The sequence below is a fragment of the Phyllobates terribilis genome, unplaced genomic scaffold, assembly GCF_046119375.1.
Source record: "Phyllobates terribilis strain yellow unplaced genomic scaffold, ASM4611937v1 Scaffold_11__3_contigs__length_659146591, whole genome shotgun sequence".
Lineage (NCBI taxonomy): Eukaryota > Metazoa > Chordata > Amphibia > Anura > Dendrobatidae > Phyllobates > Phyllobates terribilis.
In genome coordinates, this window is record NW_027362771.1 from 575,830,887 (window position 1) to 575,855,399 (window position 24,513).

The 24,513-nt window shown below is 48.2% G+C and overlaps 5 non-coding genes across 5 annotated transcripts; all 5 read right to left on the minus strand.

The window, feature by feature from the left end:
• Positions 1-7,053: 7,053 nt before the first annotated feature.
• On the minus strand, positions 7,054-7,193 carry LOC141168113 (U4 spliceosomal RNA). Its single transcript, XR_012251864.1, has one exon. It is a non-coding gene; the product is annotated as a U4 spliceosomal RNA (small nuclear RNA).
• Positions 7,194-7,979: 786 nt separating this feature from the next.
• TRNAK-UUU (transfer RNA lysine (anticodon UUU)) lies at positions 7,980-8,052 on the minus strand. The gene has a single exon. It is a non-coding gene; the product is annotated as a tRNA-Lys (tRNA).
• Positions 8,053-16,289: 8,237 nt separating this feature from the next.
• On the minus strand, positions 16,290-16,429 carry LOC141168103 (U4 spliceosomal RNA). The gene has a single exon (XR_012251854.1). It is a non-coding gene; the product is annotated as a U4 spliceosomal RNA (small nuclear RNA).
• A 4,080-nt stretch (positions 16,430-20,509) lies between these two features.
• LOC141168128 (U4 spliceosomal RNA) lies at positions 20,510-20,649 on the minus strand. Its single transcript, XR_012251878.1, has one exon. It is a non-coding gene; the product is annotated as a U4 spliceosomal RNA (small nuclear RNA).
• A 2,345-nt stretch (positions 20,650-22,994) lies between these two features.
• TRNAK-UUU (transfer RNA lysine (anticodon UUU)) lies at positions 22,995-23,067 on the minus strand. Its single transcript has one exon. It is a non-coding gene; the product is annotated as a tRNA-Lys (tRNA).
• Between the last annotated feature and the right edge of the window lie 1,446 nt (positions 23,068-24,513).

Consider the following 24,513-nt stretch of genomic DNA (forward strand, 5'->3'; position numbering starts at 1 on the left):
GCTTGCCAGAGCTTCGAACACTTCCGCCAGGTGTTTCAGGTGGTCCTCATAAGTCTTAGAATATACGATGACATCGTCCAGGTACAACAGGACCGTCTCGAAGTTTCTGTGGCCCAGACAGCACTCCATTAATCGTTGGAAGGTTCCTGGTGCGTTGCAGAGTCCGAACGGCATACAGGTAAACTCGCTAAGTCCCATCGGGGTGGTGAATGCGGTCTTCTCCCGGTCCGCCTCTGCTACAGGAACCTGCCAGTACCCACTAGTGAGATCCAAGGTAGAGAAGAAGTTAGCAGATCTTAAAGCAGCCAAAGACTCCTCTATCCTTGGTAAGGGGTACGCATCCTTGTGTGTGATACGGTTGATTTTCCGGTAATCTACACACATCCTCATGGTGTTGTCTTTCTTTTTGACTAAGACTAGTGGAGCTGCCCAGGGGCTACAGCTATCCCTGATCACCCCAGCCTCCTTCATGTCTCTAAGCATCCCCTTGGCGTGTTGGTAGTGTGCAGGGGGTACGGGTCGATACCTCTCTTTTATGGGAGGATGGTCTCCCGTGGGGATGTGGTGTTCTACCCCCTTGACTCGCCCGAAGTCTAACGGGTGTTTACTAAACACTCTCTCGTACTCTTGAACCACCCGATAGACTCCCTGTTTCTGGTGTGAGGGAGTGGAGTCAGTACCCAAATGTAGTTGCTGACACCAGTCCTCCATTGTTTTCTTAGAGCCGTTACCTTCCTCCGGGTGAGATGGAGGCAAGGGTTCCACAGATTGTATAGCATTTTGGTTGATGGTATATAATTTGGCTAGCGTGGCATACCGGGGCAGGTACACTTCCCTCTTCCCGATATTGATTATGCGAACGGGCACCCTCCCATGGCGTACATTAACCACCCCCCGTGCTGTCAAGATGGTGGGCCTACTGTCTGAGTAAACTGGTTCTACCATTGCCTGGTAATCTCTACCTCTCAGACCAATAGCTGCCCGGCACCAAATCATCATTTCACTTTTTGGGGGCATGGCAATAGGGAAAGGGTCACACATTCTCACGCTACCAATCTCACCGCCGGAGAGTTCCACCTGTTGCCGTCGCATCAGTGCCCGGATCTCTTTTTGGAGCACTCGCTGCTCGGCGGAACTGGCGTTCTTGGCAACCTGCTGTAAAAGGAAAATCACCTCTGCAAGACAATTTTCAATTACATTAGTTCCTAGAGTTATCTTTGGGTGACTCTCGTGTTTGTCAATGTCTACAATGATCAGTCCCTGTGCTGCCAGTTCAACTCTACCAATTTTAATGGTCACCTCTTTAAATCCGATCTGTGGCACGGGCTGACCATTGCTGGCGATGATACTCAAATCGTCGTCAGGGTAGCGGGTAATATCCGAGTCATTCCAGTACTGCTTGAAGAGCACGTACGGGATGGTGGTGACCTGTGATCCGGTGTCTAGTAGGGCACTCATGGGAATGCCATCCAGTACCACCGGCAAGACTGGACGTCCTCCCACATATCTGTCGCGCTAGTTCGATGGGCCTGGTGATCTTTTTCCTGGGGGTTGGCCCTCTACCCCAGGTTGTGCCCGTTTAAAGAACAGTACCTTGCCATATGTCCGGGTTGATTGCAGCGGCGGCAGATGCGTCGTCCGTCCTTGCTGTATCGGTCACTGGGTCTTCCTCTGGCCGGTGGGGTCCTCCTTGGTCGACGCCACGGGATGTCCTCCGGTCCGGATGCCAGCTGGATCTTCCCTGGGGTGGAAACCTGTAAAGACTGCACAGTTCGGGTTAGCGCAGCAATGCTCTTAGCTAGCTCTTGGACCTGATGGTGTAGGTCTGGAGCCGGGTCATTGTCCAAAGCCTGCGCATCAGCTCCCACAGGCCCTGCCGACAAGGGCGCCGCCTCCTGGTGGTAAGTAATAGCTGGGCGCCTGTGGGTCATAACGCCACCCGGTGCCGGTTCTCGGAGCACCCGGATGGCTCTGTCCTTGAACTGTGCAAAGCCCAGATGGGGATCCTGTAAGGCCATCGCCCGCAACTGGGTTCGGTGGGCATTACAATACAGTCCCTCTATAAATTGTTCAGTCAACAGCCTGTCCTCGTTTCCCACTCCATCAGGGTCGGTCTGCTTAATGGCCCTCAGGGCCTCTTGTAGGTTTAGTGCATAGTCCCTTATACTCTCATGCGCTCGCTGCTTGCACCCGTAGAATCTAAGCTTAATCTCGGCTGAGGTGCGGGTATCAAAGGTATCCTTCAGCCGGGTTAGTATCCCTGCGACAGTCTTCCTCCCAGGTGGCCAGGATTTTACTTCCCTTTTAGCTGCCCCGGTTAGTTGGGCCACCAGGATGCTCACTTTTTGCTCTTCTGTGAGGGGGTACACCTGGAAGAGGCTATCCAGCTTTTCTCTAAAGTCATGCAGGGTATGTGACCCCCCTGAGTACTGGGGTAGCCAAGCTGCTCCCGGGATATAGGGCATGGTGAAGGGCATAACTGCAGCAGCGGTGGCGCTGGCGGGGGTTGAGGCAGTGAAGCTCTCCTCCGTATCCGACATCTTCCTCCCCCCTAGTGGACCGTGGCCTACCTTGCGATGATCCTGTTCCGTAGGCCGCGGCTCCGCAGTAGATCGTCAGGGTTGAGGACCTTCCGTCGCGCTCCGGTGACGTCGGCGTCTGCTGGGCTCCTTCCAGGACCTTACGCAACGTCCGGACGTGAGGCGGGGCTTCAGTTCTCGCGCGCTTTCGGAGTCCACGCCCCTCTTCTTCCCGCGCGGCGTCCTCAAGATGGCGTCCAATGGCGGGAAAACTCCACGGATGGCGGGAAGAAGGCCGAAGATGGCGCCGGATGGCGGGAAAACTTCGCGGATGGCGGGAAGAAGGCAGAAGATGGCGCCGGATGGCGGGAAACCTCACCACTGGTAAGTTTGAACAGTCTTTGCTTTTCAGGCACGTAGTACCCGGTGGTTGCGGGCACGAAATCCTGCCGACTACGCCAAAGTTGACGCGCCCCTGGGCCTGCTGTGTCGCGCAGCGTCTCGCGCACGGGGGCTTACCCGGAACCGGATCAGTTGAGGGTTGTAGTCTCCGAGTGGCGGGGACCCGGTCCGTGCCCAGGGAGTCAGACTCAGTGTGTGGCAGTCTTGATAGATGTTATTTGAGTGTCGACTACGCCACCCGTTGATTTGCAGCTATGGAGCTGCCGCTGTAGGGCAGACCGCTGAGGCCGGTGTAGAATTGTGCAGCGTGATAGTATAACCCCCAACGGGAGGGGTATGGCCTCAGGGCAGCCGACGTGGAAGATGGGGGTAGCAGGAACCACTCAGAGACGGTGCGGTGTAATTCAGGGTCTTTACTGGTAACAACGATAGACCCTCCCGGAGTACTTGCTAGCGAACGGGGCCTGGTCAGTCCTTGAGCAGATGGGACCTCCCCTGGCCAGGCGGAGTTGTAGGCCTCCCAAACTGACTGTACTCTTCTGGCTACCTTGCTAGAAGCGGATATAAGTAGCCCACGTCTCTGAGTGTACCGTGTGGTGCTCACCCGTATGGCCGGTGACTCGGGGCCTTCTATTGGCTTCCGCTCCCCGATGGCGGTGCTGGTCCCACACGTGTGACCGTGCCTTCGGGTTTCTGGGCCTGAGGACCTGAAATCCCCTGCCGGTCGGCTTCTGCTGCTGGGTAAGAGTTAGTCCCCACAGCCTCGGACGCCGGGTCCGGTAAGAAAGCTTCTCAGTCAGGGCGAGCTCTGCAGCTGCCAGCCCCTGACTCGTAGTAGTATTGCTCCCACTGAGCTCCTGCTGTTTCTTCCTATGACTGTTTCTTGTCTCTACTCTCCTTGACTCCTAACCCTGCTTCAGCCCCGGGTTTATATAGGGGAAGTTCTTCCCCTCCCAAGACTGGGCAGGAGGTGTGGCATGCACAGGATCCCTGACCAAAGGACCTCCCACCTGCTCTCAGACGTAATATCTCTATCACTGTGGCAACCAGACCCCTGGGGTGTCACATTCCCCCCTAGTGAAATTTAGTACTCCGGGACTAAACATATTTTTAGAAAAACATAACAAGGTATAACAATAACACTACAATAAGAAAAACACATAAGATGGTTACGGCGTGTCCGCAACCGGGTGCAGTCTTTGAAGAAAAGCAAGGTGTCCATTTCACCAAAACAGGGAGACGTAACCAGGTAGGGGGTCTGTCCTACCCCGAGTCCTTAACAGTCTTTAGTCCGTCCTGGGTTACGCTCCAACTATGTACACAGGATTCCCGGTAAATCCACCAAGGACTCCTATAAATAACTGGAAACACATAATATTTACAAGATATGGCCGCTCTCAGTCCTCGGCCAGTGGGGATAAGGATTGGCTGCTCACAGTCCTCAGCCTGTGGGGAGATGGGATGGCTGCTCACAGTCCTCAGCCTGGTTAAGGATAGGGGACACACGGGAACAGTTCACACTTGTCCCAACGGGGACCATATTTTAATTAGCAACACAAGTACCCCTACGGGTAACTATGTACAGTTCCACTTTACCGTACTTCAGTAACGGCATCCTCCTGCTCCTTCTTGTGTGTAGGCTTCAGACCCGTCCGGGTCCTCTTGGCTTTCCTCGTATTGGTAGTACTGCAGCTCCTCCTTGGTTAACGTGGAGGGCGTACAGTCCTTTTGCACCTGGGGAGTTCAGGCCTTGCGACCAGGCGTGGAGAGGGTCGCCGTTGATGATGCCCGGGGTCAGAGGGTGCAACTTTGGGCCTGGGCGCGGGCTGGTGGTGGTAGTGCCCAGGGCTGGAGGGCTTGGCCGCAGGGCTTGTTGCGGGGGCTGGAGCAGGTCGGTGTCTGCAGCGCCCGGAATCGGCGGCTCCACCAGGGGGCCCGGGAGCAGGCTGACGCTGGCAGCGTCCGGGACAGGGAGACTCCTCTTACCTGCTCCCGCGACCGCTCCTGCGTCACGCGTCTTCTCCCAGCGCTGGTCGGGGCCAGCGACGACTGGGGCACTGCCGATGCTGGGCAGCTTAGTCTGCTGCCGGTCCGCCATCTTGCTGTCCGTTCCTGGTGTCCTCCTCCCCCCTAGTGGACCGTGGCCTACCTTCCGGAGATCCTCTTCCGTAGGCCGCGGCTCCGCAGTCAATCGTCGGGGTAGAGGACCTGGCGTTGCGCTCCTGTGACGTCGGCGTCTGCTGGGCTCCTTCCAGGACCTTACGCAACGTCCGGACGTGAGGCGGGGCTTCAGTTCTCGCGCGCTTTCGGAGTCCACGCCCCTCTTCTTCCCGCGCGGCGTCTCCAAGATGGCGCCGGATGGCGGGAAAACTCCTCGGATGGCGGGAAGAAGGCAGAAGATGGCGCCGGATGGCGGGAAAACTCCACGGATGGCGGGAATCTTCACAGATGGCGGGAATCTTCACCACTGGTAAGTTTGAAAAGTCTCTTTTTCAGGCACGCAGTACCCAGTGGTTGCGGGCACGAAATCCTGCCGACTACGCCAAAGTTGACGCGCCCCTGGGCCTGTGTCGCGCTGCGTTGCGCACGCGGGAGCTTACCCGGAGCCGGATCTCTTGAGGGTTGTAGTCTCGTGGCGGTGACCCGGTCCGTGCCCAGGGAGTCAAACTGAGCGGCGCTGTTTTAGCGGTAGATGTAGGACGACTACGCCACCCGTTGAATGCAGCTATGGAGCTGCCGCTGCAGGACAGTCCGCTGAGGCCGGTGGATGGATGGTGCAGCGTAGATGGTATAACCCCCAACGGGAGGGGTATGGCCTCAGGGCAGCAGATGTGGATGATGGGGGTAGCAGGAACCACTCAGAGACGGTGCGGTGTAATTCAGGGTCTTTACTGGTAACAACGATAGACCCTCCCGGAGTACTTGCTAGCGAACGGGGCCTGGTCAGTCCTTGAGCAGATGGGATCTCCCCTGGCCAGGCGGAGTTGTAGGCCTCCCAAACTGACTGTACTCTTCTGGCTACCTTGCTAGAAGCGGATATAAGTAGCCCACGTCCCTGAGTGTACCGTGTGGTGCTCACCCGTATGGCCGGTGACTCGGGGCCTTCTATTGGCTTCCGCTCCCCGATGGCGGTGCTGGTCCCACACGTGTGACCGTGCCTTCGGGTTTCTGGGCCTGAGGACCTGAAATCCCCTGCCGGTCGGCTTCTGCTGCTGGGTAAGAGTTAGTCCCCACAGCCTCGGACGCCGGGTCCGGTAAGAAAGCTTCTCAGTCAGGGCGAGCTCTGCAGCTGCCAGCCCCTGACTCGTAGTAGTATTGCTCCCACTGAGCTCCTGCTGTTTCTTCCTATGACTGTTTCTTGTCTCTACTCTCCTTGACTCCTAACCCTGCTTCAGCCCCGGGTTTATATAGGGGAAGTTCTTCCCCTCCCAAGACTGGGCAGGAGGTGTTGCATGCACAGGATCCCTGACCAAAGGACCTCCCACCTGCTCTCAGACGTAATATCTCTATCACTGTGGCAACCAGACCCCTGGGGTGTCACATATGCAAGCAATTATACAGTGTGAAGGTTTGTGTGGGGGCCATCTTACTGTTTGGAGGGCTAGTGCGGGCCATTATACAGTGGGGAGAAGTGTGGGGCCATTATACTGTATGTAGGGCTGTGTGGGGGTCACACTTGGGGGATCATACTGTGTTAGGGTCACCATATGTTGCCTTGGGAGTTGAAGTGGGGTACAGTAGGGTCATTTTACTGCGCATGTGGAGGCATTCACCATGGGGGTATCATACTGTGTTTGGGGGGCACTTTTGTTGGCATCATACTTTATGGGGACAATGAGAGAGGAATCTGGGACTTCACCAGGAGGAAAATTGCTAAGTAAAGGCTGGAAGGTTGTGAGATCTGCTCTTCTGCACCCCCGACTATTATTACTTTTTTTTGGGGGTGGGGTGGGGTGGCAATTATAACTTCTTCTGTGGGGCGCTATGATTTCTATGTACGCCCTTAACCTTATGGAAGTACAACTTTACATATAATTCTCAGCCCTACACATTCAAGTCCATTACAACTGTATATAGAATTACTCCAGTAAAACCGGAATAACTCTTTTTCTACTATTAACCACCTATTCAGTCTCCTGGAAGACTGTCAAAAATTGCCATGCTGACTGTATTACGAGCCCTCATGGCGGGGTATTGGGAAAAGTTTTCAACTAGCAATAATCACGCCTCGGATAAACCTCATGGGCTATGATACTGCCACTGCGCAAAGCTGGAGGCCATCTGTGAGGAGCTGCGGCCTCCGGATCTGGGGCTCTGTCTACACTGAGGAGAGACAAAGTCATTAGGGGGCTGTGGGAGCAAAGGATTCTGGGAGTGGATATGCTAATAAACCCCTCCCCTAAGTCTGTAATGGAAGAAAGAAAAGCCCCCCAGGCTGGGGGAGGGGAGAGGGTTCATCCTCCATCTGACCATAGTGTCACCACCTCCTGCTATACAGACTGTCTGCTCCTGCGTCCTGGGGAAACCTTCACTTATGTGTTAGAGGATTGCATTACCAAGGACTTCCTGATGATGGCGCTAGAGCAGCTGAGAAGCAATACTGTCATGCTGTGACCATATAATAACAAATAGTGATTAAATACTGCCATACCAGGACCGCATAATAACACCAAATAAAGACTGTATACCGCCATACCATGAGCACATTATAATACTAAATAGTGACTCATTACCGTCATACCAGGAACACATAATAACACCAAATAGGGACTGAATACCGCCACATAGTTCCTCTATACTGACTGTCCACAAGTTCCTACTACGTGGAATATGTAAGGAGCCCTCACTTATGTTCTAGTACATTACATTACCAGTGATCGCCTGTTGTTGGCGTCAAGAGAGCAGCGAACGAGAACAAGGTCACCACCCAAAACTAACTGAAATCAAAGAACAGTAACCATGATATTTTCCTGAACAGTCGCCATCATTTGTCCTTCCCTAGGTCTCTTATATCCTTTAGAAATAGCGTTTATTGGTTTCATCTTTATTGAAAGCTTCCGCCTGAACAGGGACTTGAACCCTGGACCCTCAGATTAAAAGTCTGATGCTCTACCGACTGAGCTATCCGGGCTTCTGTACATGATCTCTGACACAATGACTTTCTCCTGTATTATCGGCCGTCTGCTCCTCCTTTCTGGTTACAGACTATCACCACTCACCACTATACGTTCTGTCCATTGGTTTCTACGTCCTGGAAGGGAACCGTCTCTTCTGTATTCCAGACCTGTCCAGCAATGCAGAGATGATCCCATAAGAGGCAACGATTGAATTGGAGGGAGGACGTCATCAGGGACTTGTAATGAACTGGGGGTAGGGGAGGTTGATATCAAGGATTTATAATTAATTGGGGGATTGGGGAGGATGCTATACAGAGGCTTATAGTAAACCAGAGGGTGGGGAAGGAGGCTATAAGGGACTTATTATGAATTGGGTTGGGGGGGAAGACACTAACAGGAGGAGGACGCTATCAAGGACATATTATGAACTAGGGGTGGAAGAGAACACTATACAGGGACTTTTCAATGAATTGCCATCAGGGAGTCTGTTATCAGGGACTTATGATGAATTGGAGGCATATGCGGATTATAATGAGGGCAATCCGGAGGACCGCCCGGGGCACCGAGCCTGCAGGGGGCCCGCGGCTCCCGGCGGGGTATCTAATGCCGGATTGCCCTCATTATATGTGCGGGCCGCCGCAGCACATACCGGTAGCAGTGGCGGGAGGGGGGGCCCCGGACCGCTCCCCCAGCAGCGACCGCCGCTACTTCTTCATCGGCCGGGCCAGCACTGCAAGCAGTTAACTTCCCTGTGCTGGCCCGGCCGCGTCACTGCTAGGAGACACGGCTCTGTGCGCGGCCGTGTCTCCTAGCTGTGACGTCACGCAGTGCGCGCCCGGCCTGTACTGCTACTTACCACCGGAGTGGAGAGAGAGCAGGCAGGAGGAATGGAGCCGGGGGATGGTGAGTGTGTGTGTGTGGGCAGATGTGTGTGTGGGCAGGTGTGTGTGTGGGCAGGTGTGTCTGTGTGGGCAGGTGTGTGTGCGTGTGTGTGGGGGGGCAGGTGTGTCTGTGTGGGCAGGTGTGTGTGTGGGCAGGTGTGTGTGTGTGTGTGTGGGCAGGTGTGTGTGTGTGTCTGTGTGGGCAGGTGTGTGTGTGTGGGCAGGTGTGTGTGTGTGTGTGTGTGTGTGGGCAGGTGTGTGTGTGTGTGTGGGCTGGTGTGTGTGTGTGTGTGGGCAGGTGTGTGTGTGGGCAGGTGTGTGTGTGTGTGTGGGCAGGTGTGTGTGTGGGCAGGTGTGTGTGTGTGTGGGCAGGTGTGTGTGTGGGCAGGTGTGTGTGTGTGTGGGCAGGTGTGTGTGTGGGCAGGTGTGTGTGGGCAGGTGTGTCTGTGTGGGCAGGTGTGTGTGTGTGTGTGTGTGGGCAGGTGTGTGTGTGTGGGCAGGTGTGTAGGTGTGTGGGCAGGTGTGTGTGTCTGTGTGGGGGCAGGTGTGTGTGTGGGCAGATGTGTGTGTGTGTGTGTCTGGGGGCAGGTGTGTGTGTAGGCAGATGTGTGTGTGTGTGTGTGGGCAGGTGTGTGTGTGTGTGGGCAGGTGTGTGTGTCTGTGTGGGCAGGTGTGTGTGTGTCTGTGTGGGCAGGTGTGTGGGCAGGTGTGTGTGTGTGATGTCTGTCTGTGTATGTGTGTGTGTTTGTGTGTGTGTGTGGGCAGATGTCATTATGTGATGTCTGTTTGTATGTATGTATTTTTGTGTTTCAAATGTGTTTATGCGTGTCTGTATATGATTGTGTGTGTGCATGACTGCATGCGGCCTCCTGCTGTGTATAGTTGGCGCCGTGCGGCCTCCTCATGTCTCTGGGGGGGGCGCCGTGCGGCCCCCCGCTGTGTATAGATGGCTACGTGTGGCCCCCCGCTGTGTATAGATGGCTACGTGCGGCCCCACGCTGTGTATAGACGGTGCCGTGCGCCCCCCCGCTGTGTATAGACGTTGCCGTGCGGCCCCCCGCTGTGTATAGATGGCTACGTGCGCCCCCCGCTGTGTATAGATGGCTACGTGCGGCCCCCCGCTGAATATAGATGTCACCGTACGGCCTCCTGCTGTGTATAGATGGCTATGTGCGGCCTCCCACTGAGTATAGATGGCGCTGTGCGGCCTCCTGCTGTCTCTGGGGGGAACGCCATGCGGCATCTATACTCAGCAGGAGGCCGCACGTAGCCATCTATACACGTATACTCAGCAGGAGGCCGCACGTAGCCATCTATACGGTGCCATCTATACACAACGGGAGGCCACACGGCGCCATCTATACACAGCGGGAGGCCGCACGGTGCCATCTATACACAGCAGGAGGCCGCACGGCGCCATCTATACACAGCGGGAGGCCGCACGTAGCCATTTATACACAGCGGGAGGCCGCACGGCACCATCCATACACAGCAGGAGGCTGCACGTAGCCATCTATACACGTATACTCAGCAGGAGGCCGCACATAGCCATCTATACGGTGTCATCTATACACAGCGGGAGGCCGCACGGCGCCATCTATACACAGCGGGAGGCCGCAGGGCACCATCTATACACAGCGGGAGTCTCAGTGCTTTGCAAGAGCAGTCAATAAATTCTGCTTGACTAATTCTGAGCACCATAAAGTCTGGTTCGCTTCTAACCTGCTGTCTTCATTTTCAGCTTGCTGAATTCTAACTCATTTACTGTCATTCGAGACGATGCCTTTGCTGGTCTCTTTCACCTTGAATACCTGTAAGTGCTCCACTTAATGTCATATTTTTGATTCTGTTCTTCTTCATCTTTTGGCATGTGCAATTGTATGAGCAAGTATTCATATGAATTTATGACCTACTTAAACCTTCGAGGACCTTAAATTTTATTCAATCAAATTTTTTTCCAGTTTAAAACTATGGGACATATATGTGCCTTGGTCCTCAAAGGGGTTTTAAAGGGGCTGCAAACATAAATACGAAAAAAATAATTCAATTAGTGCTTTTTGTGTTCATTTAATTTTTATTTGAAGTCCATTTTTTTATATACCTTGAAATTAAGCCCTACCCCATGGAATGAAGCCCTACCTACATGACATCTGAGAGCTACATGGATCCCGCTTGTGAGGTGCCTGTCCGTCACTACTATTCAGTTTTAGGGTCCACTCACTAAGCCATATATTCTCTCATGCAAGAGAATAGGGCCAATTATGCTAATGACACTCAGCTCAAACTCTGTCAGAGCTTCAACTGAGTGTGATCCGATTCTCTCGCAGCACAGATATGGATAACTTAATTTCTCCATCTTCTCCATAGTCTCTGTGAGTGTTCATCGGACTGCACTTGGATGACATCCGAGTGCAGTCCAATGTTTTACGTGCGCCCATAGACTTGTATTGGTGCACATGGTCCGAATATCGAATGAGATTATTTTCTCATGCCAATAATAGCAGATCTGCACTTTCCCATAGTATAACATAGGGCCGAGTCCTATCCGATAAAACATCACATAGCATTCGGCCATGTTATACGACAGTGTGAGCGAGCCCTTAGAGTCAAGGAATATTTACATGCAGATGATGATATTACTCTCCAAGTGTATATTTTTTTAAGCGAGTTCATAGTAAATGCTTTGCCTTTTTGACATGTGATCAACTAAAGAACAAGAAAGATTTAGGACCTCCCCTATAGAGAAACGGAAAATAGTTTGGAGGACTTGCATGTCCTTTTTTATTTATTTATTTATTATGAGAAAATCATAAAAGATCCCGTTTTTTAACCATGCTGTGACTTTCTGCTGAGGGAGAGGGAGAGAGCTGCCCTATTCAGAGTCTGTAATAAGATCTGCTGACAAAAGTGTTGAAGATACAGTCTAATGTGAATTAACAATGAAAAAAAGTTAATTTCACAAATGGCTTGTATTTTCTTAATACAAACTTTTTTTGTGTTTACAGCTCCTTTAAAGGGAATCTGTCATCAGGTTTTTGCCACCTAATCTGAGAGCAGCATAATGTAGGGTTAGAGGCACTGATTCCAGTAATGTGTCACTTACTGGGCTGCTTAGTGTTGTTTTGATAAAATCAATGATTTGTCAGAAGGTAATTATCACTAGATGACTAGTAAGTTCTGTAGGACCCCACCCCCATCACTGATCAGTAGATTTCTGTGTACACTGAGCATGGGCAGAAAGCTGCCAATCAGTGGTGTGGGCGGGGCTATACAGAGCGCAGCATTCAGAGAGCTGCTAGATCTGCAGCAGATAAAACGGTGATTTTCTCAAAATGACAACAAGCAGCTGAAAAAGTGACACATCGCTGGAATCAGGGTATCTGCCCCTATATTGTTCTGCTCTCAGATGAGGCAGCACAATTAATATTGTGCCAAATTAATTTCCCGTGAACTATCACGTGATCTATCACAGGGGATCATGTGACATGTCACGTGATAAATCAGGTGGGGGGGGCCTGCGCCTTCTAATCTGACCGGGGCCCTTGCTACTCTTAATCCACCCCTGATTGGAGGGGTTGAGTGGAGAATGCCATAAGGGACTTTTAACCCTCCGTCAGGGGCAATATGTTTCATAACGAGTTTAGGGGCACAGGCTAGAAAATTGGCTATATTTTCCTTTTTTTTAAATTTCAATGCTCTAAAAGTGATCAGTTACCTTAATAGGAATGTAATAAATGAGAATCCACATAATCAGGTGGAAAAAAAAATGTTTACTAACCAGAAAAGTAATATGTTTCAAAGTGCACACATTTTGCTACTTGCAAAACAAACCCGACAGTTTTCTTCAAAAACTATTAGTAAACATAAAATTTAGATAAGCAAAATAAATTATAAGGTTGCTGAAATAGTACTGTACTCAAAATCAGTTACTATCAGATGTTAGCGGTTCACCTGTAAAAGTACACTTGCAGAGCAATGAGCATGATTTGCAGATCATTTCTGCATGAGACAGGCAAATAGCATTTTTGCAATTTTTCCATGCATAATTTGAGAGTCTCCTGAGTCCTGTGCAGGTGTTGCATCTCTGCCTTTTGGGTGGTGGGGGAGCTGGTGATTCTTCGCGTTCATGTTCTGTGCGAAATTTTCTCAGCCGCATTTGCATGCTAGAGGGTATTCCAATTGTTTTCACACTTCTTCTGCGAAGCTCTGCAATGACCAGTTCATGAGCCAATGATTTAGATAGAGTCTTCTACGCTGTGATCCCAGCTGGTTTCCTATGTAAATAACGAGAGAATTTATTCCTGCCTCATTTAGCATAGTGAAAAAAATTACCATTGGCCAGCGCCTGGCATTTCTACACACGCTGAGAGTAGCACACATCTGATCTGCAGGGTCTACACCACCCTTGGTTTCGTTGTAAAACGTTATCATTTCCGGCTTATTTTGTTCTTCAGACCGAGGATCGATCACATCATCATCATCATCATGAAGAGAGGATACAAGAATAACATTTTAGTTCTTGCGTGGGACATAGGACACTAAAACTTTCCCATCACTAAATCCAAACATACTGTGGTATTGTTCTCTCCCTTTCACATTGATAAACTGTGGCGGCAATTGTGTTTTATTTTTTCGCACAGCACCCACATATGATATATTTTTGGATTTCAAAAAATCAATCAAACCCACATCAGTAAACCAGTTATCTGCAGTTATATTCCTCCCCGAACCATACAAAGGCTCAGCCATTCGCTTTCCCACCTCACTCGGTGTGTTGCTTACACAATATGGACCTGCTGGCTGTTTCCCCGCATAAACTTCCATATTGTAGGTAGAAGTAATCCTGGAGTCAGCAAGGGAAACATTTTTTAGCCCATATTTGTTTGGTTTAGATGGGATATATTGCCGAAAGCCACATCTACCACGAAATCCCGGGAGCATTTCATCAATAGTGACATTTTGACCTAGACAATAGCTTTTTTGACAGGTTTGGACAAATTTTTCAAATATCTCCCGAATTTTTTTCGCTCAGTTCTGGTACTTCTGTCGTCAAAACGAGGACACCGCATTATAATTTTGAATCTCTTTCTATTCATTACCAAGGAAAATTTCTCAATGCCGTCCCCATCTCTACCCCAGAGCTCCTCCAAACTCTGTCGGTTTGCCCTATAGGCGCCTGCAAGATATAGCAAACCAATAAACGCCCTCAGTTCAATTACATCAATAGGGTTGACATCTCGCTTTCTAATGAAACTGTCCCTTATGGTGTCCATGTACTGATTTGTATATGTCACAATTGTGACCAGAATGTCATCAGGGAATAAACAGTTCCAGCATTCCATTTCATTTTTAGCATTCCATTCCTTGCAGTTCCTATGACACCTGGAAGGTGGCTCAAAATGTTATGCGAGCGTGTGTGAGAACGTTTAGGGGATGGGTTTTTTATCCATTTTGTTGTTTTATCTTTGCCCAAATAATTTGTTTCTATGTCTTGAGCATCCTCCGCACTCTCTCCATCTTGATCTGTATCAGACACATCTGGACATTCTTCCACATCATCTTCTGAATCAACGTCACTTTCTTCCCCTAAATCTTCTAGCTGTAAGGGGTCTGTCTCATCATCATCAAGCAGTATATTTTGCACTTGCTCAACATGAAGGGCATTTGACAAGTCAAATATTCTCCTCGCCATTTCAGAAGAAAAGCTGAAGCAAGAGAGAGAATATGTGTTAGGGCGCCATGTGCCTGAGAAGCACACTCTTATTTCTAACAAAACCTTCTATGACAAATCCACAAATTTAGCACTAGCTATTCATAAAACAAGCTAAAAAAACAATTGGGATGAATAAAAACAGCAAATACTAACCGTCAAAGGTGTGACGCATTCAGGGGCTGATATCTGATCTCCTGAAGCTCTGCAGCACAAGAGGCTTCTCAGGTTTCACACAGCCTTTAAAGTTAGGAAGGTACTGGGAGGAGGGTGTTTCCCAGACAAACCACTGAAAATAGAGAAATGAAACTGAGTGAGCTGCGCCTGTCAGATCAGATGCCCCTGACGGAGGGTTAATTAATTGGTGGTGGTGGGAGGATGCTATCAGGTTAGCAAAGCCCACTAGGGGTACAAGAATCCAATGAATTTAAGTAGGGGTAAGCCGGATCAGATTTCGTAAATAAAATCTCACTTTTAATATTCAAGATTAAAATATGGGTACCAATATCTCACAATGACGTATACAGATATTAAAGTGACAAAGTGAACTTGTCCTCAATTATAAAATAGTTGGATCTTACCATTAGAAGTTTTCAATCAGCAAAAACATCACACAGGAGGGAGAAAAGGGAAATAAAGTCAGACAGGTAAAGCTACGTTCCCTGTCGTGCCCAATGCAATATCTCCCCGTCCTGACAAGGACAGTGCCCGAGTGCGACCTATCCCTCTAATAATGTCCTTGTACAAACCCTCCATACGCATTTCATCAACCTGTAACGGGAGACTCCTCAGGGGAGATGAATGTATATAAAGGCAATAGATTATGTAACAGTATCACAGCCCCTTTATGTGGCAGAGTGCTGACAGAGTGCTGACAATAGCAGAGTGCTGACAGAGTGCTGACAATAGCAGAGTGCTGACAGAGTGCTGACAGAATGCTGACAAGAGTGCTGACAGAGTGCTGACAAGAGTGCTGACAGAGTGCTGACAGCGCTGACAGAGTGCTGACAAGAGTGCTGACAGAGTGCTGACAGCGCTGACAGAGTGCTGACAAGAGTGCTGACAGAGTGCTGACAGAGTGCTGATAGAGTGCTGACAGAGTGCTGACAGAATGCTGACAGAGAGCTGACAAGAGTGCTGTGCAGCACATGGAGCAAATGCTTCATAATCTATTCCCTTTATATACATTCATCTCCCCTGAGGAGCCCCCATTACAGGACACCATCAGGGACTTATAATGATAACAACTAATAATAGTGAATGAATAGCACTGTATCATAGACACATAATAGTATCACATAGTGGCTGAATATCGCTATACCATGAACATAATATAACAGCAAACAGTTTTTGAATACCGCCAAACCATGAAAATATAGAAACACCAAACAATGACTTTATTACCGCCATACCATGAACACATAATAACAAAAACAACTAAAACATGACTCCATATGGAGAAATCTCCGGGGAAGCAGCTGACTAGATAGTAATCCTGTAATTGATCTCGCACATTTCTTTGCTGATTCTCTTGTCCTCAGGGAAGTGAAATGTCACTTATAATTCTCAGCCCGACACATGTAACATACGGCTCCAATACAACTGTATACACGTAATAATCTCCCATAAACACTTCTTTTAATATTAACCACCTATTCAGTCTCCTGGGAGACTGTCAAAAATTGCCATGCTGACTGTATTACGAGCCCTCATGGCGGAGTATTGGGAAAAGTTTTCAACTAGCAATAATCACGCCTCGGATAAACCTCATGGGCTATGATACTGCCACTGCGCAAAGCTGGAGGCCATCTGTGAGGAGCTGCGGCCTCCGGATCTGGGGCTCTGTCTACACTGAGGAGAGACAAAGTCATTAGGGGGCTGTGGGAGCAAAGGATTCTGGGAGTGGATATGCTAATAAACCCCTCCCTTAAGAAGAATTGGTAGCAGGGAGGATGGAGAACATTTTTCCAGCGATGTTGCTGTGTGGGGCCACATTTCGTTATTATTTGTGCCGAGCTGTAGGAGCTTTTAACGGTACCTTTTTAGGGTACGTATGATGTTACAGTCGCTTTTTATATGCAGGAACCAAAAATTCTATTTTATTATTTTTTTGTTACTGTTTCTTTACATTTTACACTATTTGGTGTTAAATAATTGCGTATTTCAATAGATCTAAGGTTTATGGGCCCAGAAAAATAGTAGTTTTATTTCTAGGTAGTGGAGGGAGATAATGCAACAGATGTCTTAGAGAGAAATTGTAAAATCCATAAAGATATCTCTTTATGGGATTAATTATAACTGGGGAAGTGAGAAAGAGCTGAACATTGAAGTAGGGACTTCCTGCTGTGAGCAGGTAATTACATTAAGGCCACGTCCCCACTATCAGTATTTGGTCAGTATTCGGTCAGTATTTTTTCTCAGGAGTGGGAGACAAAACCAGGAGTGGGTGATAAATGCAGAATTTATGCACTTATTTCTATTATACCTTTTCTCTGATTGTTCCTCACCTGGTTTTGGCTCCTACTCCTGAGAAAAAATACTGACCAAATACTGACTAAATACTGATAGTGGGATCGTGGCCTTAGGGATCTGATGGGAACCAGCCAACAAACTTAGGATTCTTATGCTCAGAGGCAGAGAAGTATAGGGGCTTCCTCTGTTCATGGAATTATCTCAGACACTCAGGAGCCAGTGGTCAGTGATGAATATTGGGGTTGCATCAATCCGATATTTATGGGAGAAATATTTTCAGCGCTGTAGCGAAAGGACAACCATAATGCATTCACTCACATCATGGTAAGGCCATCCGAACCCCTCCAACTTAATATCATTCCGATGGATGATGCTATCTGTGCCATGTTTCATCTCTATAGAAAGGTAAAATCGTGATAGAAAACACAATAATATCTCCCACCTGGGACCTCCAGGGGCAAAGATATGCTGAAAGTTGGAAATCTCGTAAACTTCTAAAAGACCTAGCACATCCCATGACAGGCCCCCATATAAGCTCACTGAGGGGAGGCATGTGCGGGTAACCTTGATCTAATAAAAAGCAAAGTTTGGGTTTTTAGTATTTGTCAGTTCTGGAAGACACAGTACTCTGTCATTCTGTCTATTGCTCTAAGGAATACTTTCTTCCACTAAGCTCTGATTCATTTCCATGATTAGGTTTAGTACTTTTCTCTTATTATCCCTTTTATTTTATGTAATTGAATATATACCATATTGTTTTGTTCCCCTTTTGTATCATCTTTGTATATTTTTATAAACACTGCCTACCTTTCTGGATTTATATATTTTATTAACTATATAAAATTTAATATCGCTGTTCCTCTGGCTCTGTAAACCGCAACCCTGAAGCCATACGCTATCTGTAAAGGGTGTCCAATCAGAGGTGGTGGCAGTGAGCAGTGGTTCCCTTTTGTTATTGTGGAGCTGGCAGTGACCATACGGGGGGTATATATATATATATATATATATATATATATGTATATATACATATACATATATTCCATGCGTTGGAATTGGAGGTGCATATACCGTACACTCACTGTGAGTTCCTCAATAACCGGCCTTGTAGTAGAAGCAGCTGTGGCCTCGTCCATCACTCGTCAGTCTATTGTGTAATTGTCCTGACCATAAGAGGCAGCTGAGTTGCATCCCCTGACATCTGGTGGCAGTGATCGAATCTGTATGGTCTCCCAGAGGAATAACAACATGTGTGGTGATAATCACAACTTGAGAATGGGATCGCTAGGAGCACAAATATGGCGACAACACAGAATCATGAGCACGAATATGGCGGCATCAGACACAAGAGTACAAAGATGGAGGCCACACAGTATTATCAGGAGTACAAACATGGCGGCACCAGAGCCACCACAAGAGTACAAAGATGGCAGCTGCACAGTATTATCAGGAGTACAAAGATGGCGGCACCAGACACACCACAAGAGTACAAAGATGTTGGCAGCACAGTATTATCAGGAGTACAAACATTGCGGCACCAGAGCTACCACAAGAGTGCAAAGATGGCGGCACCAGAGCTATCACAAGAGTGCAAAGATGGCGGCCGCACAGTATTATCAGGAGTACAAAGATGGCGGCACCAGACACACCACAAGAGTACAAAGATGGCGGCCGCACTGTATTATCCGGAGTACAAAGATTGCGGCACCAGAGCTACCACAAGAGTACAAAGATAGCGGCCGCACAGTATTATCAGGAGTACAAAGATGGCGGCACCAGACACACCATAAGAGTACAAAGATAGCGGCCGCACAGTATTATCAGGAGTACAAAGATGGCGGCACCAGACACACCCCAAGAGTACAAAGATAGCGGCCGCACAGTATTATCAGGAGTACAAAGATGGCGGCACCAGACACACCACAAGAGTACAAAGATAGCGGCCGCACAGTATTATCAGGAGTACAAAGATGGCGACACCAGACACTCCACAAGAGTGCAAAGATGGCGGCCGCACAGTAATATCAGGAGTACAAACATGGCGGCACCAGAGCCACCACAAGAGTACAAAGATGGCGGCAGCACAGTATTATCAGGAGTACAAACATTGCGGCACCAGAGCTACCACAAGAGTACAAAGATGGCGGCACCAGAGCTACCACAAGAGTGCAAAGATGGCGGCACCAGAGCTACCACAAGAGTGCAAAGATGGCGGCCGCACAGTATTATCAGGAGTACAAAGATGGCGGCACCAGACACACCACAAGAGTACAAAGATAGCGGCCGCACAGTATTATCAGGAGTACAAAGATGGCGGCATCAGAGCCACCACAAGAGTACAAAGATGGCGGCACCAGAGCTACCACAAGAGTACAAAGATGGCGGCACCAGAGCTACCACAAGAGTGCAAAGATGGCGGCACCAGAGCTACCACAAGAGTGCAAAGATGGCGGCCGCACAGTATTATCAGGAGTACAAAGATGGCGGCACCAGACACACCACAAGAGTACAAAGATAGCGGCCGCACAGTATTATCAGGAGTACAAAGATGGCGGCATCAGAGCCACCACAAGAGTACAAAGATGGCGGCACCAGAGCTACCACAAGAGTACAAAGATGGCGGCACCAGAGCTACCACAAGAGTGCAAAGATGGCGGCACCAGAGCTACCACAAGAGTGCAAAGATGGCGGCCGCACAATATTATCAGGAGTACAAAGATGGCGGCACCAGAGCTACCACAAGAGTGCAAAGATGGCGGCCGCACAGTATTATCAGGAGTACAAAGATGGCGGCACCAGAGCTACCACAAGAGTGCAAAGATGACGGCACCAGAGCTACCACAAGAGTACAAAGATGGCGGCCGCACAGTATTATCAGGAGTACAAAGATGGCGGCCGCACAGTATTATCAGGAGTACAAAGATGGCAGCATCAGAGCCACCACAAGAGTACAAAGATGGCGGCCGCACAGTATTATCAGGAGTACAAAGATGGCGGCACCAGACACACCACAAGAGTACAAAGATAGCGGCCGCACAGTATTATCAGGAGTACAAAGATGGCGGCATCAGAGCCACCACAAGAGTACAAAGATGGCGGCACCAGAGCTACCACAAGAGTACAACGATGGCGGCACCAGAGCTACCACAAGAGTGCAAAGATGGCGGCACCAGAGCTACCACAAGAGTACAAAGATGGCGACCGCACAGTATTATCAGGAGTACAAAGACGGTGGCCGCACATTATTATAAGTTGTACAAAGACGGCAGCATCAGAGTCACCACACGAGTACAAAGATGGCTACCACATTGCACAACTGAAAGCACTATCATGACAAACTCCAACCACAAAGCTCACAGATTGCTATTTGCACACCACCCATCCTTAGTCTGCTCTTTACCACCTATTCAGTCTCCTGGGAGACTGTCAAAAATTGCCATGCTGACTGTATTACGAGCCCTCATGACGGGGTATTGGGAAAAGTTTTCAACTAGCAATAATCACGCCTCGGCTAAACCTCATGGGCTATGATACTGCCACTGCGCAAAGCTGGAGGCCATCTGTGAGGAGCTGCGGCCTCCGGATCTGGGGCTCTGTCTACACTGAGGAGAGACAAAGTCATTAGGGGGCTGTGCGAGCAAAGGATTCTGGGAGTGGATATGCTAATAACACCCCTCCCCTAAGTCTGTAATGGCAGAAAGAAAAGCCCCCCAAGCTGGGGGAGGGGGGGGGGTTTATGCACTGATATAATACCGTTATACCATGAGCGCAGAATAACACAAAGTAGTGACTAAATACCAACTTACCATGATCTCATAATAATGCCAGATAGTGAGAGAATACTATCTCTGGGCTCGGCCTCTCCGATCATTTATAGACACCCGCATCCTGTGTAATACCAGGTCCATCAGGTGGTCGAAAAGGGATGTTGTAATCTGTGGCCCTATAGAGGCCACAATGTAAGGAACTGTACAGGTGACCTAGTTGTGGCACCATCAGAGGAGATCACCGCTAGTCCTCCATGCTGAGCCTCCTCCCATAATATTAGGCCTGTTGTGCTGTATATTATATTATATCACCTATATATCATGGAGTCATTTCAACATTTTTTATTCAATTTTATTAAAAGTTTCAGCCTGAAAAGGTACTCGAACCCTGAACTAAAGATTTAGGACTATTTCAGGCTGGACCTAACTCGCTTCCATTAGCCTCTGAGCACTTCCAAAGAGTGAATGCAACCACGGTCTCTTATAAGAAGGTGCATAGACAGGTTTTTTAAGCCCTTTTACAATGTAACCACTGCAGCCAATCACTAGCCACAGCAGTAACCAATGTGACTGGAGACTGACAGTAGTGATCACACTTCTGTACGGCCAAAATAGGATGTACAGAGATGGGCTGTTTCCTATTTATGGAGGCGAATATTAAGCAATTGCAGGTTTAAGTCCCCTAAGGGGACTGATAAAAATAAGATCATGCCCATCAGTGCGTCCAGAATAGGATGTACAGAGGTTGCCTGTATAGAGGTGAGTATTAAGCAATCGCAGGTCCAAGTCCCCAAAGGGGACTGATAAAAATAAAATCACTCCCCTTTTACCAATATGTAAAAAAATTAGCACATTGGGTATTGCTGGGTTTCTAAATATCTGAACTAATAAAATATTTTTATCCCAAATGCTACAAGCCGAAACCGAAGAAAAAAAAATCTAAATGGCAGAATTGCAGGGGAGGTTGGGGGAGGGGTCATGTCACCTCCCAAAATAAAGTGGAATTAAAACAGATACGAAAGTCATATGGACCCCAAAATGGTACAATATAGACTACACCTCGCCCCGAAAAAAACAAGACCTCGTACAACTCTAACAACCCAAAAAATAAAAGTTATGGCTCTCAGAATATGATGGCTGAAACAAGATATTTTTATTTAAAGCAGTTTGTTTTTGTTTTTTTACAGTAAAACAACTATATAAAATGTGACATCACGATGATCGCACTGACAAGTAGAAGAAAGTTATCAGGTCATTTTTACAGCAACTTGAACGCCAAAAAATCAAAACTCAAATAACAATGGCGGAATCAAAACTTTTTCATTACTTTGAATTTTTCCCACTATTCAGTATATTTTATGGCAAAATGAATGCTATCATACAACACTAAATCTCGTCCCGCAAGAGATGAGCTCTCATACAGCAACGCGGATGGAGAAATAAAAATGTTGTGGCTTTTAGAAAACAGAGAGAAAAAAAAATAGATTGGCCACTTCTTTCATCGTCAGCCTGCAGACAAGTCAGATCTCCCACCTCCACAAAATAGGAAAGCACATCAATTATAACCACATGATTCAGTCTCAAAAATGCAACTACTAGTTTATAGCAATTTTTCGGAGTTACAAAAAACAGCGCCACCCCTGTGAACAGGTTGTTTGTGGTATTGCAGCTAGGCCCTATTCTCTTCAATAGAGCTGAGCAGTAATACCAGACTTAATCGGGTTTTTGCACCATCCAGAAATTTCTAGACAGTTCTTTATGGGTTTTCAATGTGTCCATAAACCATGTTCTCTGTTTGTGACTTTCGAAAAGTTGTTCAGAAAAAAAATAAAAATCAGGCTGGCGGCTCCGGACACAACTCTGGACTAGTGTGGAACAGACATTTTTTTCTAATCCTTGACAAAAACTGACCAATGTGACTTCTGACTAATTAACGAATCAGCCTCGGGTTATTTATACTTACCCGAAATCTGTATAAAGCCGGGTCTTCCCCAAGGTGATCCAAAAAGGGACGGTGTAATCTGTGGCCTATGGATGCCACAATATGGGAAACTGTGCAGGTGACCTTACATACATATCATGCAGTTGTTTGAAAAAAAATGTCATGAAATTTTATTAAATAACAATTCTGCCCAAACGGGGACTTGAACCCTGGACCCTCAGATTAAAAGTCTGATGCTCTACTGACTGAGCTATCCACGCTCTGTGGAAAACATAGGAGTGGTAAGATTTCAGTGTGGAACTAACAACAACTAACACCTTGTATTATATAAATACATCATTTCTTGCACCTGGGAAGTATGAAGGGATCTATACTGATACCATATATTACATGCACGCTCACTGAAGCCCATAGGATGAATGCCTCCTTGGACCTGCCAGGGTCAGTCACAGAGGTTATGTTCCCTCTGTAAGTGACCTAAGGCTGCACACCATAACTACTGATGTGCACAGCTCCCGCCTGCTTTGTGTGCCCCCTATGACTGATCCTGAGTAGCAGGAAACATCCGATGTTCAAGGGGTCACCTACGCAGTCACACAGTAATACCATTTGGAGCCACAAGGCCGAGCGCCATCTCTGCACAGTTCCCCGTCACTTCCGCTCGGACCATACACATAACATGAGAGCAACAAGAGCCTGTACTATGTGCATAAAGAGCCTGTACTATGTGCAACAAGAGCCTGTACTATGTGCAACAAGACCAACATAATGGAACGCCAACATGGCAGCAACATAAAGAAAATGCATAATATTTAGTCTGTCTCTTATAAGAAGGTGTGTAGACAGTTTTGTTTAACCATTTTACAATGTAACCGCTGCAGCCAATCACTAGCCATAGCAGTGACCAATGTGATCATAGACTGGCTGCAGTGATCCCACATCTGTACGGCCTAATAGGATGTTCAGTGACTGGCTGTTTATGAAGTATGGAGTCGAGTATTTTTTCAACTTTTTAAAGGGTTTTTCTATTATTAAGTTTTCTATCTCCGTAGGCTCGCCCAGTGAAAATAATAATAAACTGTGCTTTCCTCACCCCCCGATACTTCCGAGCTGCCTGTCTGTCATTGCTTCCCGTCCTGTCAAGAGGCTGCAGCAGTGATGCCACAACTTGTGACCACTACAGCCAATCACTGAGGTCGGCATCAGTCTGGTGATTGGCTGCAGTGGTCACGTTCTGTAGTTGTGATGTCTCGCCAGCAACTTGTCAACAAAGACCAGAGGAAGCGACAGGAAGGCAGCGCTGGATATTAGGAAGTCTGGTGACATAGAGACGTTTATCCTCGGAAACACTTTGAAGATTTCTGTCCTGGACAACCCCTTTAAGGTGATTAGACCGGATCATAGTCAGCTGAAAGGCTCCATGTACATCGAAAGAGACCACGCCTCTCTCCCTGTGGGGTCTGTCCTCTAACATAGGTTGGGTCTGTGATTCCCCTTCCCCCATCACTTGCGGTTTTGTTTTTTTATCACACAGTTTTAGTGTTTTTCTTAATTTATTTATTTTTTCTCTAGAAAAGTCTGTGTGACCCCAGAAAGAAACAGTTGCTATGAAAGTCTTTGGTGTCCATAGCAACCAATCACAGAGCAGCTTTCATTTTACCAGAGCTGTGTAAGAAATGAAATCCAGACCGTGATTGGTTGCTATG